The sequence below is a fragment of the Pongo pygmaeus genome, chromosome 6 (genome assembly GCF_028885625.2).
Source record: "Pongo pygmaeus isolate AG05252 chromosome 6, NHGRI_mPonPyg2-v2.0_pri, whole genome shotgun sequence".
In the NCBI taxonomy this organism is placed as follows: Eukaryota; Metazoa; Chordata; class Mammalia; order Primates; family Hominidae; genus Pongo; species Pongo pygmaeus.
In genome coordinates this window covers 133,687,192-133,708,912 of record NC_072379.2, presented here as the reverse complement: position 1 = coordinate 133,708,912, position 21,721 = coordinate 133,687,192, and the positions used below count along the sequence as shown (strand labels likewise).

The window sequence follows — 21,721 nt, the reverse complement described above, 5'->3', positions numbered from 1 at the left end:
ATATTGTGAGAACTCACTCACTATCCTGAGGACAGCACTAAGAAGATGGTGCTAAATCATTCATGAGAAATCCATCACCATGATCCAATCACCTTTGAGGACAGCACCAAGAAGATGGTGCTAAATCATTCATGAGAAATCCATCACCACGATCCAATCACCTTTGAGGACAGCACCAAGAAGATGGTGCTAAATCATTCATGAGAAATCCATCACCACGATCCAATCACCTTTGAGGACAGCACCAAGAAGATGGTGCTAAATCATTCATGAGAAATCCATCACCACGATCCAATCACCTTTGAGGACAGCACCAAGAAGATGGTGCTAAACCATTCATGAGAAATCCATCCCCATGATCCGATCACCTCCTACCAGGCCCCACCTCCAATACTGCAGATTACAATTCAACATGAGATTTGGGTGGGGACAAATATTCAAACAATATCACCTGGGAATACGTTGATACTGTATAAGACACTGTACCTGCCCTTCTCGTAAAAGGGGTTTGCCTTTTGCTGGCAGATATACATGGAATTGCATAAGTGCGGTAGTGGGGCGGGTTTCCCACAAAAATTCTGTGCAGTGGGGGTTATGTCAGGCAACCAAGGAGGAAGAGGTCATTCCTATCTTACTAGGGTTTTTAAAAAAATCTCATTGTTCTCATGTTGTTAACAATTAGCTGTTGTGATAACAAATAATATGCATATTTATACCCTGAACTTTTCTTTCTTTTTTTTTTTTTTTTCCCGAGACAGAGTCTTGCCCTGTCATCCAGGCTGGAGTACAGTGGCACAATCTCAGCTCACTGCAACTTCTGCCCCCGGGTTTAAGCAATTATCCTGCCTCAGCCTCCAGAGTAACTGGGATTACAGGCGCGCACCACCACACTCAGCTAATTTTTGTATTGTTAGTAGAGACAGGGTTTCACCATGTTGGCCAGGCTGCTCTCAAACTCCTGACGTCGTGATCCGCCCATCTCGGCTTTCCAAAGTGCTGGGATCAGAGGCATAAGCCACCGCGCCCGGCCTGAACTTTGTTTTCATTGCAAATTAATGCAATTGCTCAGACACCTTCAATATCATCTTACTACCAATAAGATAAAGTTAAGGCTTGGCTGAGCATTTTAGGGGAATCAATCATCGTCCCTCTGCTTGCCTTTCCTACAATTCCCTGCACAAACTTCTTCTTTCTCCCTCTCTTTTCTCCTTGGCACCAGCCCCACATCATGTAGTGCACCTCCTGCCTCAGTGACTTCAGTCTTGGTGCTTCTCCCGCTTCACATTTGCCCATTCTGGCTGCAGACCCACTTGAAAGCTGCCTCTAAAATCCCAGCACCCAGCTCACACCCTTTCTCGGACAACTTGCAATCCAAGAAGTGAGGTCAGACTCTCATTTTCTCTTTATCATTTACTGACTTGAATTATTTGATTTGATTGTATTTAAGTATATCCATCCTGTTTCCCTAACTAGATTAACAACTAATTAATTAATAGTTGAGTGATAGCTAATGAATAACTAATTAATCAATGAATAATTGACAAATATTTCTTGAGTGCCTGTTATGTGTTACTCTATTAAGTCCTAATGCCGTCGTGGTGAACAAGGCAAACACAATTTTAAAACATCAAGTCTATACCATAAAATCATCAGCCATATATAATCCCTACCTATATTTCTCTTTTTTTCTCTTTTTCTGTACTCCCTTTCTGAGCCAGAATTTAAAAATGCAAACAAAATATGAAGGTACCTTGACAAAATTATTTATATTCAACTTGTACACAAACCCAGAACCAAATCTGAGAATGCAAGTTGGTGCCTGGGGAACGGTGAGTGTGGATTTGGGTCCAGGCCAAGAGCCCTGGAGTCTGGTTGTTTGTTGCTACCCTAATTAAGAGGTGCAGGTGTCTGCAAAGGGGAGCTAATGATACAGTCCTCCCACATGCCCAGGAATGCCAGGTATACCACACACAGAACTACCCTTGTATGGACTTTGGGGACACTTTGTTACATGTATCTTCTGGAAGGCAGAGAAGTAGTAGCCATAATAATAACAAACATCTAAGTATGGCTAAGGGCTGATTTAGAAACTAGAGTGCCAATTAGCTAAGTTAAAGTGGGAAATACATTTTTTTTTTTTTTTGAGATGGAGTCTCGCCCTGTTGCCCAGGCTGGAGTGCAATGGCACGATCTCGGCTCACTGCAACCTCTGCCTCCTGGGTTCCAACAATTTTCATGCTTCAGCCTCCTGAGTAGGTGGGATTACAGGCACCTGCCACCACATCCAGCTAATTTTTGTATTTTTAGTAGAGACGGGGTTTCACCATGTTAGCCAGGCTGGTCTCAAACTCCTGACCTCGTGACCCACCCGCCTTGGCCTCCCAAAGTGCTGGGATTACAGACATGAGCCATTGCGCCCAGCTAGTGGGAAATATATTCTGAGAGGGAAAACTCAGGTGGCCATTTATAACAAGTCTTCTCTCTGGTGGACAGCCCCTCTCAGGACACAGAGAAAGAGGTGTTAGGGAAAGTTCTGACCGATAACCCAAGAGGCTGGCCAATCTGGAGAGATGGCTCCAGCAATCTGTGGTGGCTGATAAATTGCCCCTCTTTAGGGATATTTCTGTCTGAAAAACTAAGCCCCATTGCTCGAAGAACTTCTTCTCCCTAAAATAATACCAGAGGATTACTCATATGTTCTTCTTGCTCAAACTCTAAAACACTTGCCTTCTCTTTGTCTGCCATTTACACTGCCTTCTTTGAAGTAATGGATCTCATGTTTATGTATCATGTTTAGTTGAATATTTCCTGGTGTTTTATAGGAATCTATCTCCTTAGAAAGACTATCTCTAAATCTCAAAATCACTTTGTTGAATAGTTAATTTCTGGGAAGTTTTTATTTAAGTAGACTATTTACAATATGTGACTCTAGATAGACAGATAGACTGAGAGACCGATTAGATAGATAGACAGATAAATAGATAGATTAGATAGATAAATAGATAATAGGTAGATAGAGGTATAGATAGATAGAGATATGGGCCTAGATCTAGATCTAGATCTAATTGAGCAAGTACTCATTTCTGTATCCCAGCGTCTGGTATAATATCACACAAAATGTTATGGGATGAATGAATTTTAGAGCATTTTAACTTCCTGATCTCATTTCCAAATTTTGGGATTCTTCTTACTTTCAGAACCCTATATGATTTGGATCTGTGTCCTGGCCCAAATCTCATGCCCAGTTGTAATCCCCAATGTTGGAGGTGGGGCCTGGTGGGAGGTGATTGGATCATGGGTGTGGATTTCCCCCTTGGTGCTGTTCTCGTGATAGTGAGTGAGTGAGTGCTCTCGAGATCTGTTTGTTTAAAAGTGTGTGGCATCTCCCTGCTGTCTGTCTCCCTCCTCCTCCAGCCATGTAAGATGGGGTTGCTTCCCCTTTGCCTTCCACCAGGATTGTAAGTTTCCTGAAACCTCCCCAGAAGCCATGCAGATGTCAGCATCATGCTTCCTGCACAGCCAGTGAAACCGTGAGCCAATTAAACCTCTTTTCTTTATAAATTACCCAGTTTCAGGTATTTCTTTATAGTAATGTGAGAATGGACTAATACAGAACCCTTAGCTAGGATGGCTTTTAGCAACTCTCCCAATCCAGAACTGTAACACTCCTCGCCTCCCATGAAGAAAACCCATGCTCGAGACTGCCCAAGTTCAAAGAGACCATTCTACATTATCTAGGCACTAGAGCCTAGAGCCATAGAATATATCTATTTAGGGCCAGATGCTCCCTTTACCAGGCTGGAGTGGCAAGGAGAGCTGGGACTACACTCACTTAGAAGAGCACCTGGCCATTTCTATTTTCTGCTTCCTCTTCATTTTGCTGGCTGGTGGGCTTTGGACCAGGCTTCTTCCTCAATGGAGTGATAAGGTCCAAGATTCAACTGAAGATTCAATTGTAGTCCAACTAAGATCAGTTGGAAGATACCCTGCATTTGGAGACCAAGGCTCCGGCCAATAGGAAAAGTGCTCCTTCGTCCAGTACTGGCCTCTGTACCTATTTCTTCCCTTGGGAAACTCACAGAGAAGGTTGCCTGATGGTAGGGAGCCAAACTGGGGGTTCCCAGGTCTGTTCCTGCTAAATACTACTCTTTTAAGATGGTTTATAAGCTGCAAAGACCTGATTGCAAATATTTCAAAAATAATAATAATAATACAAACAATGGTAAATGTCTATTGGCATTTTTCATCCAACGGGTTGTGTCACCCACACTATCATCACTTTTCTTTTCTATATCCCCATGAAGTTAATTGGCAAATGTTATAACGTTCACTTACAGGAAGCAAAGACAGGTTTAGAACCTGACCTCAGGACACAGGAAGAGTTCTAACACAGAAAGAGTGCAGATTACAAGTTAAGCAACTTGAGAAAGTCATTTAAACTCTCTGAGTTTTAGTTTTCTCACTTGTAAAGTAGCTGCCTCACAAGAGTTGATATGAAGATCAAAGAGATTAAGCAATGTGAACATGCTTTGTAAACTAAGAAGTACTTAGCTATGTTATCAGCACAAAACTGAGATAAAACTCAAGTAACCTCCTGACTGCCAGTTTTATTTTTTTATCTTTAAATTAATCAACTGCAAATTTTCCTTCTACGAGACCTTGAACCTCAGTAGATTATGGAGCAGTGGTTTCAGCAGCAGCCGCAGAACTTTTTCTGATACTTGTCATTCCAAAGAAATTGGTGAAATTCCACTGCGCGCAGAGGGGAAAACACTAAAGTTTTTTCTTAAATGTCAGAACAGGATATCGTTTGGAAAACTGGGTTGGAGCAGGGGGTTGGGGTTAGGGAGAAGTAAAAATAAAACTTCATGCAGAGCCAATTTTAGGTGAAACTGTGGAGGAGGTAAAATTCGTTTTCAGAATTCTGTTTTTCTCACTTCTTATGTCCTAACGATCTAGCTCTGACTGGTCACATGATACCCACCTTTCTTGGCATCATTTGTCTAGCATTTCTCCTTTTCACCATTCGCTGTTAAAGCCTGACTATCCCGAGACCTGTTCTCTCAGAGGCCTCCTCTAAACTAGAACAACTAACAAAGCAGTACTGAGTTGCTAGTGCTCAACAACGTTTACTGTTTTGATCTGTCTGAAAAAACAGGGTACTATACTTGATACCTATGTGCAGTTTACCTACATAATAATTCTGCATATATACCTCTAAACCTAAAACAAAAGTTAAAAAAGGAAGAAAGAAGGAAAAAATTTGCGTTCTGGAACTTTGTTCTTTCGTTTCGTTTTGTTTTATTATTTTTATAACATCCTCTTATCTTCTCCCCACTGTAGGCAACCATCCTATTCTATTTCCTGTGCATTTTCTATATTGCAAGTCTTCTTCCAAAGTTGTAAGTATTGCTTCATATGCATACATCTTTAATTTATGTAAATGCATTTTTTTATATATCATCCTTTTATTTTTCTCTCTAAATTCTGTGTTTTTCAGACCAAAAACAAAAACACCATTTGCCCAAATAGAATCTTTCAATTCTTTAAACTCAAGAGAGATACTGTAATAAGAAAAACTTCAGTCAGTGTGCAAGTTATGATAAAAAATATTTTGGAATCAAGGGACAGGGTCCTCTTAGCATCCTTCAATTTTGTCTCTCTCTTCTGCCTCTAATTTGTCACATATTCCAATATTATTACCTTGCTTAGGTTATCATCATTGCTTATCTGATTTTATGCAATAAGCAGGTCTCCCTGCCTGCTCTGCCACTCTATCCCCAAACCCCACCCTCAATCCATTCTTCTGCAGCTAGAACTGTGCAAGCAGGGTTATGCTACCTCCCTATTGAAAACTCACATTTGATTTCCTACCACACTCAGGATACAATCCTATAAGTCTCTCTGTAATCTTGCCCTTCTATCTCTCAGACTTCATCTCCTACTGCTTCTGTGCTCTCTCCCTTTGCTCTAGCCAGAGTAGCCTCTGGTTGTTCCTGCAACACACTGAGCACCTGGTGATCCAGCCCTCCATCTTCTTTCCTCTGCCCAGACTTTCCCCTGCACATATCTTCATAATTTCTTCCTGCACTTCCTTAGATCTCTGCTGAATGCCACCACATCAAGGAGACCTCACTGACCCTATGTGAAAAGAGAACGAGAATGAGAACCGTCCTGCCACATTGCCTATCGCCCACCTTGAGTTATTTTTCTTCTTGGCATTTATTGCTGCTTGACATACTATATATTCAATTTGATTACTTGTTCATTGACTTTCCTCCACCCTTCACGAGAATGGAAGCTCCTTGAGGGCTCATTCTTTGTCTGTTTTATTTGTTGCTTTATCCCCAGTACTAGTTCTTGGCACATGGTAGGATGAATGGTTCATGGATAAAGGTTAGTCATCTACAAAGGACTTAAAAGGCCAGCCCTTAATAATTTAGCTCCTAGCCCTCTGTCCAGGAGCATCTTGGACATCCCTCCCAAATCTGCCTTCACCCCCTCACACACATGCACACACTCACTCTCCACTTTAGCCAGATTAAACTGTTTTTCATTCCTGAATGTGCCTTGCTGCCTCTTGTCCTCAGGTTTTCACACATGCTGTTCTCTCTGCCTTGAGCTCTGTTCCTCCGTATCTGTGTCCAGGTAGATCACCTCTGGCCTTCTTCTAGGTAACCTTTATGACTGCCCAAGTCTGAGTTAAGAGCCCTCCTAGCCCCCACACAGTGAACTTTCAATGTAATTGTGCTCATTCTCCTCTACTGCAATCACCTTGTGACTTTTCAGTCTCTATCTTGCACTTAGACTTTTGAAGACAGAGGCAGATCTATTTTTTTCTCATGAACTCTGCAGTGCCCAGAAGAGAGCCTCAATAAATATTTGTGGAATGATTGGTGTCTTACTAGTATATTCTAGACTCTAGTTTGCTAGAGGGCATTGCCTGTAGGTTTAACTTGTTTTGAGTAGCTCTTTATAAATGTGATGGTCATGCATTTTGGGGCTGAAGTCTATATAGGGTCACAGTGCACTAACTAGAAAGATCCACAGACTCTCTAAGGTGTTATTTTTATCTTTAGAAATAGCCACAGGGGAATAAATGCCTAATCAGTAGCCTGTAGGAATTTTTAAACAACCTTGATTTGGAGAATTGCCATGTGCCAGGATTTCTGTCAGCGTAAAGGGGCCTAGGGCTGGGAAGGAAGGGTACAGATGTGGGTGCTGAGCTGAGTGACAGGTGTTTGCCTAGATCCTCCGAGCTATTCTCAGTGTATCTTCTCAGGAAGAGACTGTCAAGCCCTGTGTACATGTAGTTGTCTCACATGTTACTATGAGAACAGCAATAAGGGGAGTCTCTTTCCCAGCATCCCTTTGAGGAATAATAAGTAAATGTTACTTAAAAAATAAAACTGTTTCACAAAGTAAAACAGACTTTGGAGTAAAGAAACAGCCAGCCAGAATTCCACAGGGAGCTGGAAACTGTTCCACATTTTAACCATTCCCATCTGTCTAATGGGTGGCAATTAGTAACTTCTCCACTGCTATGTTCTTGGAAACACACACACACACACACACACACACACACACACACACACACACCCCAATGGGAGCTGCAGATATTTAAAAGAAAGGAGAGCTAACTTCACATGCTTATATCCCAAATGACCAGTTCACTTAAAGTTTAAATGTATATGAATTTTTCATTCATTTGCTAGTAATATGATTAATATGGTTGATTATATATGTTATAAATGTGTGTGCCTATATATTTATAAATGAAATATACTAGAGTCAACAGGCAGTCATCCCAGTTCTAAAATGAGATGGTTCAACAAGAAAGTCCCTAAAGTGTTTTCAGTTCTAACAATCCATAAGTCTTGGGGTTTTGACTTTAACTTTGCATCATCTCACACAGGCTTTAGGAAAGAAGCATAGAGTTGCACACAACAGTCTGAATCAGCTAGCCTCACCCGCACACTCAGCATGTAGAATGTACTTGTAGAAAGTTTCTGGGTGGGCCCACATAAACTGTGTTTGCTATACTGAACAGAGTCCCTGTGCTCAGCTGGTTACAAGTTTGACTCAAGGTACGAGCCTTGCATTGTCATCAGATAGATGCTTGTGCAGAATCAATAATACCTGTGTGGATGAGCACGCCATCCTCCTGTACAGCCATTCTGAAATTTTGCTGGACTCCTTTTTTTTTTTTATTTTTATTTTTTTAGACAGAGTCTAGCTTTGTTGCCCAGGCTGGAGTGCGGTGGCATGATCTCTCCTCACTGCAACCTCCGCCTCCCGGGTTCAAGCAATTCTCATGCCTCAGCATCCCGAGTAGCTGGGATTACAGGCACGCACCACCATGCCCGGCTAATTTTTGTATTTTTAGTAGAGACAGGTTTTTACCATGTTGGCCAGGCTGGTCTAGGACTCCTGATCTCGTGATCCACTCACCTCAGCCTCCCAAAGCGCTGGGATTACAGGCATGAGCCACCGCGCCTGGCCTCCATATTTTTAAAATAGTCATATAGGAGACCATTTGAACTCTTGTAAGACAAACCCTGATAAGAACTCATGCCTGGAAACTGCTAGAAGTCTCCAGGCTAATTACATGAGTAACCTTTGCAGTCTGTGGAATGAGGTCTTCAAGGAACACAGAGCTGCAAATTGTAGGCATCAACAAGTGAACATATAGGATAGATAGCAGGATCTATCTATAGGCAGAACCAGGAGGATCTTTTGGAACAGAGAAACACAGAGAATGGAAGTGGGAGATGGAAGGAGAACAGTACTGTGCACTGCACAACTCCAGGGGTTGTCATTCACATTCTAGTCTACGTAGGCCGTGCTCTCTAGAGAGAAGGGAGAGTAAAGTAAGTGCAGTTTTCGTTCAATTGCACCATATGGAAAGCCAATATGGAGAATAAGGTTTATGCTTCAGCGGTTTATTTGATAGCCAATAACTAAACAACTAAGTGTCTCAGGCTTTAAAAAAAAAAAAGCCCAAGAAAAAAGCTAAATTGACTCAAAATTTTCTGGCAAAGAAAGCAATTCAGGCCAAGTTCTAATATCATGTGCCTTAAAACAGCAAGAGCAAAACAGCTACTCTGAATGAAGCAAATCAGTAAAGTGCCTAGAAAAAGGAGCGTAAGTGGTGGTTTTCAAGTTACGCATCGTACTACTTTCATTCATTCTGCATATATTTATTCACTGACTACTATTTGTCAAACTGTGCTATGGGATGGCATTTAAGGTTCATACGGGCCCACGGAAAAGCTCATATTTCTATTTTTGGACTCTTGTTCTAAATTATCAGTTTACTTAAAAGATATATGAATTAATTTTATTAATACACTATGAATCAAGTTACAAGTTTCAAGTCATAATAATATTCAGGAAGAAATAAAAACAAGTTGGCTGCTTCACTGGACACCAAGATCCGTATCTAAGAATCATGCAGGTCCTCAATGTGGGAGCTCTAAAAGATAACAAAAGGATTATTTAGATTGAGCCTCCTGTCAGAAGCGAGAATTCCATATAATTTATAATACATAGTTTATTATAACATCAAGTTATATACTATGAATTAAACTTAATATAGAGTAGATTTTTATTTAAACCCAACCTCTCACTTACTAACAGATCAGGGATAACCCATGACTACTGTAGCTAAATGAATAATTTCTCCAAATATAATTTTAATCATAAGAACAGAATTCAGAGCCTCAAAATGGACCTATGAATATAGGAAAAAATGCCATATGATAGAGGTAGTATTTAATTTTTTAATTTTTAATTTTTAGGGTTTTTTTAATTTTTAATTTTTTTTTTTTTTTTTTGAGACAAAGTCTCACTCTTGTCCCCAGGCTGGAGTGCAATGGCATGATTTCGGCTCACTGCAACCTCCGCCTCCCAGGTTCGAGCAATTCTCCTGCCTCTCGCCTATAATCCCAACACTTTGGGAGGCCGTGGCGGGTGGATCACCTGAGGTCAGGAGTTCAAGACGAGTCCAGCCAACATAGTGAAACCCCGTCTCTACTAAAAATACACAAATTAGCTGGGCATGATGGTGGAGGTAGTATTTTAGGTAAGGGATGTCTTTTGGATGTCTATTCAATAATTTGTTGGTATTATTGGTTATCAATTTGGACAAAGATAATGTTTAGACCCCTGTCTCACATCATCCACCAGTCATTTCCAGATAGATTAAATATATGAGCATAGAAAGTAAAACTATAAAAGAATCAGAGGAAATACAGGAAAATGTTTTACTTTGGGTAGGAAAGATTATCTTAAGACTCAGAAGGCAAACAACACAAAGGAAAAGAACGATAAATATGAGTAGAAAAACAACTTCTACACTGTGAAAAATAACACAAGTAAAATGTAAAGACAAGAGACAGAGTAAAGATAAAATATTTACATATTTATCACAAACAAAAGCTGACTGCCAGTTATGGCTGTGCAGGCTGTGTACTGTGCACCACCGGGGGGAGCCATTCAAGTAGACTACAATGTGAATTGTGCCCTGAAGGAAATCCGTAATCTATAAATCACTCCTATATCAATAACAAGAAAGATAAGCCACCCAATAGAAAAGTGGGCAAAGAATATGGGAAGTGGATTCATAGAGGAGTAAAACCAAATAATAGTAGGCATACACAAAAATGTTCAATCTTACTTGTAATCAATGAAAAGCAAATTGAAACAATAATGAAGCATATTTTCACCACACCAGTAATGAAAAAAATACTTAAGTGCAAACAAAGAAATACCATTCCAGAGAAGCAACATTTGAAATATGTGGCCGGGCATGGTGGATCACGCCCGTAATCCCAGCACTTTAGGAGGCTGAGGCAGGCAGATCACTGGAGGTCACGAGTTCGAGACCAGCCTGGCCAACATGGTGAAACCCTGTCTCTACTAAAAATACAAAAATTAGCCAAGAGTGGTGGTGGGCGCCTGTAATCCCAGCTACTCAGAAGTCTGAGGCAGGAGAATCGCTTGAACCTGGGAAGTAGACATTACAGTGAGCCCAGATCGGGCCACTGTACTCCAGCCTGGGTGACAGAGTGAGACTTCATCTAAAAATAATAATAATAATAATAAAATAAAGTAAAATATGTAATAGTGTTGAGTAGAGTAATGTAAAATGGTATTCTCTTGCATTACTAGGTGAGGTTTAAATTTGACAATACCTATTTAAAATAAAAATTCATCTACCCTATTTTCTAACAATTTTACTTTTCCTGATCTTCTCTAAAGAAACCTTCACACACACATATAAGCTATACATTGTATTTATACAATTGTTTGTAATTGTATACATTGGAAATAGTTTATTTGTCCATAGTTAGCATTTAGTAGTTCAGTAGAATGAGATCTATATGTGGTGAAATGAAAGATCTCTATTATAGACTGTTGAGTGAAAAAAAGTAATTTTCCTAATGATATATGTGGTATTATTCCAGTTATATAAAACACACACGAAGCAATATCATACATGTATTTTTTTGTATGTCAAACAGTCCTTCCGGGACTACACAACTGTTAACAGAGGTACCTCTGGGAGCCAAAACGGATTATACATGGATATCAGCAGTGGGTTTTAGGTTTACTTTTCATATTTGGTTGAAAATTAGAGCATATGTATTATTTTATACACATTTTCTTTTCAACTTACACTTCTGTGCTTGTACTTTGAGACAACGGTGGTATTAAAAAGTCATGAAGAAGACATGATACAGAATTCTTTAAATGACAGCAGCAATTTATAAGCGACAGTGGCCAGTGCTAACATTTATAATACACACTTAGGTTTACCTAAAGAAGATGGTCTTACTCATCATTTTCTCTTCTCCCTTCTCTTTATAAAGTCTCTCCTTTCCACATCTCAGGCCCTAGCACAGGAACCTACCCCCTAGTCACCTAGGCTTTCTCTCTCTCACTCTGTTGTGACTTCCTCACCCAGGATTCAAACCCAGGCTGGTTTCATCCTATGACAAGAAGATGGCTATCTAGATGGATGGGCTGTGACTTCATCTCATCTCACAGAAGTTACGTGTTAAACAAATATGGTCAGGGGCTGCCTGTGGAGATGTCCCCAGCCTCCTGCCAGAGAGAAGGGACTGGAAGTCAGAATCTAACTGAGATGGTTGAATCAGATGCCTGCTTCAAGTCAATGCAGCTAGGGGAGCTTGCAAAGCCAGAGTTTGCAACAGAGTGGGCAAATACTCAGAAGGAAATACAAATTTCTGGAGTCAGAGCAGGCCAGGGAGGGATCAGCAGGCATCTGGGTATCAGAAGCATTAGATTATAGACAATAGATGCAAGACAATCTGTAGTCAAGGACCAGCACTACAAGGCAGGAGAATAAAGAACATGAAGGAGAAAGGGCAGTAAGAATAGGGAAGAGGCCCCACTGTTGTCCTGTGTGCATCTCTGCATCTCTGTCTCGCAAAGTCATAGTCTTTGCAAGGCAGGAGCCATCCTCAGGGCAGTTGGCCTAGACCAGTGCTTCTTACCTAGCGTGCTTTAAGAAAACTAGCAATGCCTAGGCTGCATCCCAGTCTAATTAAACTAACATTTCCTAGGTGGAGCCGGATGTCAGTATTTTTCAAAACTCCGCAAGTGATTCTCCAGGACTCAGATGCATTGCCCTGGCCTTACAAATTTAGAGTTGGTGATTGGTGGCACCTGGCAAAGGTGAGGCATACAAAGGGTGGAGAATCCTGGGAATCCACTCCCTCAGAACAATTTCATCTGATTTTTTTTTTAGCAAATGAGATGATACACCTATTTTTTTCCCATAAAAATTAAGGTGGCTCCTCTCATTATTTGCTCATATGAGACCTTAGGCCCAAGGTTTATCAAGTCATAACAATTTCTGGATCCTTCGTTTCAGTTCTCTTTCCAGAGCTGAGTCTTGTCTTTTTTCTCTAGACAGGCTCCCACTCCACCCCAAGGCCCAGCGGATTTTGCAGCATGGACCCAATATAGCATTCCATTAATTATATTCTGTCTGAAAATAATACATTCAACACTGAAAAGTGTGAAAAGTGTTTTTTTGTTTTGTTTTGTTTTTTGGTTTTTTGGTTTTTTTTTTTGATACAGAGTCTCGTTCTGTTGCCCAGGCTGGAGTGCAGTGGTGCCGTCTCAGCTCACTGAAACTTCCACCTTCTGGGTTCAAGTGCTTCTCCTCCTTCAGCCTCCTGAGTAGCTGGGATTATAGGTCCCCGCCACCATGCCACCACGCCCGGCTAATTTTTGTATTTTTTAGTAGAGACAATGTTTCACCATGTTGGCCAGGCTGGTCTCGAACTCCTTACCTCCGGTGATCTGCCCGCCTCGGCCTCCTAAAGTGCTGGGATTACAGGTGTGAGCCACTGCACCCAGCCTTAAAAGTGTATTTTTGATAATCGGTGCAAAGACTGGATTTATATTCTGATCCGACATAAATCAGGCTCAAAATTTTTTGGCAGAAATAGAAGTTGCATAATTACTCGGCTGTGGTTATGCATTCTTGACACATTTATCTCCCCGAGCCTGAACTCTGTGCATGCATGGACACATATGAAATTCCCCACTCATAATGCCTATTTTCTGGCACTTGGAAATAGATTTATGAAGGTACCACTGTATAATACATAGTTTCACTTTTATAATTTAGATGGTTTAGGGTGGTGATGAGAAGAAGCTAAACTTTTGTGTGCTAAAATCATAACTTATTCCTTTGGGAATCTGAGACTGGATGTACAAATACAAAAACAAAATGAAAAATAATTAATTTGGAAATTATTTGACTGGTTATTTTGACTAGCGAATTTCTTTGGCAACAGGCTGAAAGCTTCCTTTTCTGACAGGCTCAATACTCTCTACTTAGCCTATATGAAATAAGCATTCTGTCCAAGTCGCACACCCAAGATGATTCATCATGCTCTTGAAAGCTATTCCATTAAGCTCTCAGGTCTGATCTTCCTGATTCTTCTGCCACTTGAAGATCCATATTAACTTTCTCCTGGAAATCTCCTCCCAGTATGTCTTGAGCTAAAATATTGCATGAATGACATTTCTGAAAAGAAACTATACCTTGGGTGAGGAATCAAAGGACTCAAGAGTATAGATAACAAACTTTTTTTTTTTTTTTTTGAAACGAGTATCACTCTGTCACCCAGGCTGGAGTGCAGTGGCACGATCTCAGCTCACTGCAACCTCCGTCTCCTGGCTCAAGCAATCATCCCACCTCAGCCTCCCAAGTAGCTGGGACTACAGGAGCACACCACCACACCTGCCTAATTTTTTGTATTTTTGGTAGAGACAGGGTTTCGCCATGTTGCCCAGGCTTGTCTCAAACTCCTGAGCTCAAGCGATTCACTGCCTCAGCCTCCTGAAGTGCTGGGACTACAGTTGTGAGCCACCACGCCCAGCCCTAGATGATAAACTTATATAATCATTTTTTCTACCAACAATAAAGACTTTGAAGAGAAAGAAAAATCTGTGGGTTGAATGTACAATTACAAATATGATAAACAGAAGTGAGATTTATAAGCCAAAGCCATGGTTCTAGGTACTGGGATAAATGATGTATTCTTGGCGAGGGAAGGATATTTGACCAGAGTCTGGGTGATCCAACTGAAAAACTTTAAGTAAAGGAAGAAAGAAGGACAATCACCTTGATAAACCTATGAACATGGTTCCTATGGAAGACAACAAGTGTAAGATGAGAATATGAATAAGGGTATGGGAGATGCCTGGGATTTGCACCCCCAAAGTATTGGAAGGCAGAGAGGAGATGGAAATAATGCTAACAGCCTCAAAACCATTATACTAATAATAGGTGTCATTGATTGAGCACTTACTGACTGTATATTTCCTTTCATCTTAGGAACAACCTTACAAGGTAGGTATTGTTACTTCCATTTCACAGATGGAGAAAAATGAGGCTTATGGAAGTTAAATAACTTGCATAAGGACATGTACAGCTGGTAGGCAGAAAAGCAGGGATTTGGACATGGGCAATCTGGTCCAGAGGTCACTATATCATAATGTCTCAGTGTGCATTGTAAGTGAACCAAGCTTGAGGTTACACCATAATGTTATTTTTTGAGACATGGTGGGAAGGGGCTTCAGATTAAAATACAGTGATGGAGAAGCATGCCATATTCCCAAATGACAGGCTGTAATAAGGGGAGACTGAATGGTATGATCTGTCAATAAGATATTCACTTGAGTAACCCAAAAACAGAAACACTGTAGAGAAGTGAGTCAGAGAAAAATGTAAGTGACCTGCTCTGGAACTTTGGTATAGGTCACCTGACCAGAAGGAGAAAATTAATCATGCATTATGAACAGATGAAAAAAAAATAGAGAAGTAATGTGTAGAATTGGTAATTGAATATATATTTTATACAGTGGTGATGAGAAACTTCAAATATTGGATATGTGCTAGAGAGTTTGGTGGATATGCTCTTGACTTTTCAGAAGAAAGTGAAAGTAGCTTTTTTTTTTCTGTTAATAGCTAGGAATGGAAAGGATAAACATAGTCAAACATGTGCCTCAGCTTTTGAGATGGCAGGATTTTTAAATCTGCAGAAGCTAGGTATGGTTCTCCCAAGAGAAGGTACCTAGAAAGGGCTCAAATACAATTATAGCTGTAATTGGTAATACATGGTTCTACTAGGAAAGAAACATGTGTCTTGGGACGCTATATGGAGAACGTGCCACTTAAAAAGCTGTGACCTCGCAACTCCAGACCCACTCTCCTGTATTCCACTGAGGCTAGGACTCTGCACAACACCTTTCTGCTTGGCCAGCAGACACCCTGTTAGGCTCTGCCAATTGGGGGCACCAGAGAGAGACCACAAGCCTGGATGGAGGAAGGGACGGGGGTTCCTTGCTCCTGTTGGCGAACAGGTCTTCAGGTCACCCCAGCAATGGCAGTACCTTCCTGAAGCAGCAACTAAATCTAGTTTGCAGGGTTTGTTTGTTTGTTTGTTTTAACACTTGCCATATCAACCTTCCAACTTGTCCCCCAAGACAGTTGGTCTGTGTCTTGGAAATCTGGGTGTCATGAGGCCACTCTTTCAAGTTCAGAGACACCAACACCAGCCCAGCAGCTCTCTGGGAGCCCTCCCTGAAGTTTCTATGTTTCCCTTATAGAAGGCACCTGTTTACTGGGAACTGCATTCCCTAAAGCGATTCAAGAGTCAGCTCTTTCTATGAGAGTAAGAACCTCTTTTGTGTATCCCTGAGAAACCTATGTCAGTTCTTTAAATTAAATTACAGAAATATAGTCCACCCTTCCATGGCATCACTGAACCTTACTGCTGTTTTCTGGAATGTTGAAAAACTTTGTAGTTTTGGCGAAACAGAATTCCTTCATGGTGTTAGAATGAGCACCTGGGTCCCTGGCTCCAGGTGCATCTTGACCTTACACATCAGGCATCCCCTGAGGCGGGATCATTCCACATCCATGCCTTACCTCACTCTTCTAGCCTTGCTTTTTTTCACTCTTTTTGCTCAGGCTGGAGTGCAATGGCGTGATCTTGGCTCACCGCAACTTCCTGGGTTCAAGCGATTCTCCTGCCTCAGCCTACCAAGTAGCTGGGATTACAGGCATGCGCCATCATGCCCAGCTAATTTTGTATTTTTAGTAGAGATGGGGTTTCACCATTTTGGCCAGGCTGGTGTTGAACTCCTGACCTCAAGTGATCCGCCCACCTCGGCCTCCCAAAATGCTGGAATTACAGGTGCGAGCCACCATGCCTGGCCCCTGGCCTTGCTTCTTAAAGACCCAGTCCTTGCTCTGCATCCTTGAGTCACTTCTTCTATCTTTGGTTCCAGGGCTGAGAGGTATTCCTTTGAAGACAAACAAATAAGTCCCTTTTCTTTTTTCATTCATTGGGCCTCATTAGACTAATCTCCAGTTCTTGAAATATTATTTCTCACTAGGTCCCGCTTTCCAAAAAGTCCAAATTGGGGTGTCTTATTCCACTTGAGCTGCCACAACAAAATACTATAAACTGGGTGGCTTATAAATAATGAAAATTTATTTCTCACAGCTCCCGAGGTCAGGAAGTCCAAACTCAGGGCAGATTCAGGGTCCGGTGAGAGTCTGCTTTCTGCCTATAGACAGTGCCTTCTTGCTGTGTCCTCACATGGTGAAAGGGGTGGGGGTCTCCCTCTAGCCTTTTTGATGAGGGCATTAATCCCATACATGAAGACTGCCCTGATGACCTAATCACCTCCCAAAGGCAGTACCTCATAATACCGTCACCTTGAGGGCTAGGATTTCAACATGAATTTTGGAGGAGAAACAAACATTCAGACCATAGAATTTCACCCCTGCCTCTACCCAAATTCATGTTTGTTTGTTTTTTTGGTTTTTCTTGGTGGGGGGATGGAGCTTCACTCTTGTTGCACAGGCTGGAATGCAATGGCACAATCTTGGCTCACTGCAACCTCTGCCTTCCAGGTTCAAGCCATTCTCCTGCCTCAGCCTCCTCAGTAGCTGGGATTACAGGTACCTGCCACCACGCCCAGCCAATTTTTTTGTATTTTTAGTAGAGATAGGGCTTCACCATGTTGGCCAGGCTGGTCTCGAACTCCTGACCTCAGGTGATCCACCCACCTCAGCCTCCCAAAGTGCTGGGATTATAGGCGTGAGCCAGTGTGCCCAGCCTCATGTCCTTCTTGCATGCAAAATATATTCATTTCATCCCAAGAGCCCTGAAGTTTTAACTCAGTCCAGCATCAATTTAAAAGTCTGAAGTCCAGGGTCTCATCTAAATGTCATCCAAATTAGATATGGGTGAGACCCCAGGTACTATCCGTCCTGAACTGTGAACCTCTAAAATTAAACATGTTAAGTGCTTCCAAAATAAAATGATGGGACAGGCATAGGCTAGATATTCCCATTCCAAGATGGAGAAATAGTAAAAAAAGAAGTGGCAAGTTCTGAGCAAGTCCAAAATCTTAATGCTCAAGCATAATATTTTTGGCTCAGTGTTCCGCTGTCTAGGTGCTGGGGCAGAGGTCCTGCCTTGCAGACCCACTGGGATGGCAGTCCTACCTCTGCAGCTTTGCCTGCCTTCGTGGCCTTGGACAGCCCAGCCACCATAGATTTTCCAGTTGTAGCCTATGGCACAGCTCTCTCAGTTTGGAGTTGAGTGCCTGCAGTTCATGGGAATCACATGCTAGGGGCTCTACTGGTCTGTGGTCTCAGTGGTGTCCCCACTTGCATGGTTCCACTGGGTATTGCCTTAGTGGGGACTCTCTGTGGTGGCCCCACCTTTGTGGTGTTTGTCTGCCTGGGCCTATGGCTTTCCAGGGCATTCTTTGAAATCCAGGTAGAGGCAGCCATGCCCCCATGGCTTTGCTGGGTGCCGAGCATGCTGCACTGGAGCCACCTAAGCTGGCCCTGGGGCAGCCACGGGGCACAGGGATGGAGTGCAGCGAGTAGAGCCCCTGATATAAGGCTGCTCTGGGCAGTGATGGCCTTCCTTTGATATTGTTCTGCACTCTAGGACCTATGATGGGAAGGGCAGCCCCAGTGATCTCCACAATGCTTTCTGAGTCATTCTTAATCCATTGTCTCAAACAATAGGTCCTGGATTTCGTTTAAATTAAATTACAGAAATATATAGTTCACCCTTCCTTGGCATCATGAATCCTACTGCTGTTTTCTGGAACTTTGAACAACTCCCTCTAGGGTTGGCGAAACAGAATTCTTTCACATTGTTAGAATGAGCACCTGGGTTCCTGGCTCCATGTGCATCTTGACCTTAGTACGAAACATCCTCTGAGGCTGGATCATTCCACATCTGCACTTTATCTCACTCTTCTGGCTTGCTTTCTCAAAGACCTATTCCTTGCTCTGCATCCTTGAGTCACTTCTTCTATCTTTGGTTCCAGGGCTGAGATGATAAATGTCCCAATTATCTTGATGAATAGCACCTGGCTTCCATTGAGATGACAATCTATACTAACTTTCTTATCAAATAATCATTTGGCCACACCCTTGTTCTCTTCCACACAAGTTTTCTCATATTTTTTCAATGTGAATAGACTAAGAATCTTCTAAAATTTTAAGCTCTGCATTCCTTTTAATTAAAAATTCCATCTTTAAATCATTTCTCTCTTCTTTCATTTTACTATAAGCAGTCAAGAGAAACCAGGCTACATCTTCAACACTTTGCTTGGAAATAGTTTCAGCTAAATATTTAATTTCATCACTCACAAGTTCTACCTTCCACAAAACACTAGGACAAGAACACAGAGAAGCCAAATTCTTTGCCACTTCTTAAATAGAATTGCCTTTTCTCTCATTTCCAATAACATATTTCTCATTTCCATCTGAATGGCCTCATCAGAATAGCCTTTACCGTTCATATTTCTACTAACATTTTCTGTTCATGACCACTTAGGCATTCTCTAAAAACACTGAGGTTTTCTCTACAGCTCTCCTTTTTTCTTTCTGGGCCCTCAGCAATATTGCCCTTAATGGTTGGTTCACCACAATGTAGGCTTTTTCTAGCATGCACCTCAAAACTCTTCCAGCCTCTACTCATTATCCAGTTCCAAAGCTGCTTCCACATTTTAAGTATTTAATACAGCAGCACCCCCACTTCTCAGTACTAATTTTTTGTCTTAGACCGTTTGGACTGCCAGAACAAATTACCATAAACCAGGTGGCTTATAAACAACAAAAATGTATTTCTCACAGCTCTGGAGGCTAGCAAGCCAAGATCAAGGCAGATTTGGTGTCTGGTGCAGGTCTGCTTTCTGGATTACAGACAGTGCCTTCTTGCTGTGTCCTCACAGAGTGAAGGGGACAAGGGGTCTCTCTTCAGCCCATTCCCATTCATGAGGGAATCGGCCCTTATGATTTAGTCACCTCCCAAAGGCATCATCTTCTATTATCATCTTGGAGTTAGGATTTCAACATATGAATTTTGAAGAGACACAAACATTCAGACCATAGCATGGGAGAGCATTCAAATGACAGAGTCCAAGCTTTGACTCCTGAAGGCACCATTTCTGGAGATTCCAGTTAAGCTCTTCCTACTACCTTCTCCATAGGTTCTCTTCAGTCAACATGAACTAATAGCAGTGGCTTCATCAACCCACACAACCATGGTAGATAACACCATACATCACAAGTTGAGAAATAAATACCACGATCACCACAACAAAAGGGTTTCCAAAATCTTCCAAAACTCTTGGATTCTGAGCAAAAAGAACAGGAATTGCTTATCTATTAAGGCCACATCACACCATGTATTATAAAGAACAATTGGGAGATGAAAGGCACAACTTCTGGGACATTAAAAGAAGTTGAAGTATATTTTAAGTTGCTATTTCTAAAGTATAGCAAAACGACACTTCCTCCTGAACTTTTATTAATGTAGCCAGGGAAAATTTATCAGAGAAGATAGGTCCGTGAGGTGAGAGCTGAACGGCAATTGCCCCTTGGAATTTAAGTTAAATTCACCTCTCTAGCAGATGTTTTGATTTAAAATAGTTACCTTTTGTTCAGCTTAACTCTCAGCTCCCAAATCTTTCTGCTTTCAATTCTTCAAGGAAGGCATCCCTGAATACAATGCGAGGGAGGGAGTTTAATCCAGAATTCTTGAAAACAGCTTGATATTTTCAACTAAATCCAGTAGCGGAATGCAGTCTTAACTGGCCCCACCCAATTTCTCCCACCCAGATATTTTTCCTTTTTGTCCAGCAAAGTTTCATCTGTTCCAAAGAAAGAAAAGGAAGAAAAAGAACAAATGTTTGCTTAAACCATGAAACTCTAAACTACTCAACTAATTCTGACCAAATTTAAGATGCCTGATACTGAATTGGGATGGAGAAAATAACAGAGGTATTTATTTGATTAATTTTTAAATGGAGTTTTAATTTTATCCTCTCTGGTAAGAACACTTAGGTTATAGGTTACTGCTATACACTAGAAGTGGGTTTGGATGTGTTTATTTTATTAATTAAACACACACATATTGTGTGCCTATAAGGTGCAAGGTACTGTGCTAAAATCCACGTGGAGGTACAAAGTGAAATCTATCCTAAATCTTGCCTTTGTGGAGCTTATAAATCAGTAGAAGAGATTAGATAAATGTGATTAGAGAAATTTGAACATAAATTACTATGATATGTGGCACAATTAAACACATGCCTGAAAGACATGGAAGTAAAGTTCTATGGGAGTCCAGAGAAAGGTGGGCTGCTTCTTTTCTCCAGGAAAGTCTTCCTGGAGAAGAGGCATTTCAGCTGCCCTTTCAAGAGCAAAGAGAGAAAAGCCTTCCAAGGCTCTTCAAGGAAGAGCAGAAACAAAGGGTGTAGCTAAGGAAAGGATGAGGCTCCCCTAGGGAACGACTTGCAGATATTTACCATGGTAACCAAGCCTACTCTGCCAATGTTTGGTGACGAATATTGCTCTAGTAAACTTACTTTAATTAGCTTACTTTGATTTTGCTTGGTTTCTGGAGGAATTCAGGTAACATCTGCATATGTGATGTTACCTCCTCTGCTTTCAATATGTCCAACATTTCATACATAAAATTATTAAATTAATCTTGCTCTCTCATTCTTTCTGCACACACACACACACAACTTCCTGATAGAAAAGAATAAAATAAATGTTTAAAACCAACTTTAAAGAGGCAAGACTTCTGATTTTCTTCATTAAATAACCAACCTGCATTTCAAGCTGCACACT

General features: G+C 41.3%; 1 protein-coding gene across 4 annotated transcripts in view; it reads right to left on the bottom strand.

Moving 5' to 3' along the window:
- The window catches only part of CALD1 (caldesmon 1), a 229,233-nt gene extending 208,599 nt beyond the window's left edge, over nucleotides 1-20,634 (bottom strand). For 3 of the 4 annotated variants that reach the window (XM_063667822.1, XM_063667842.1, XM_063667845.1), the window contains exon 1: nucleotides 20,523-20,634. The gene's annotated coding sequence lies outside the window, so the exon portion shown is untranslated. The remainder of the gene's footprint in view (nucleotides 1-20,522) is intronic. The other variant, XM_063667847.1, reaches the window with a different exon arrangement.
- Nucleotides 20,635-21,721: the final 1,087 nt, after the last annotated feature.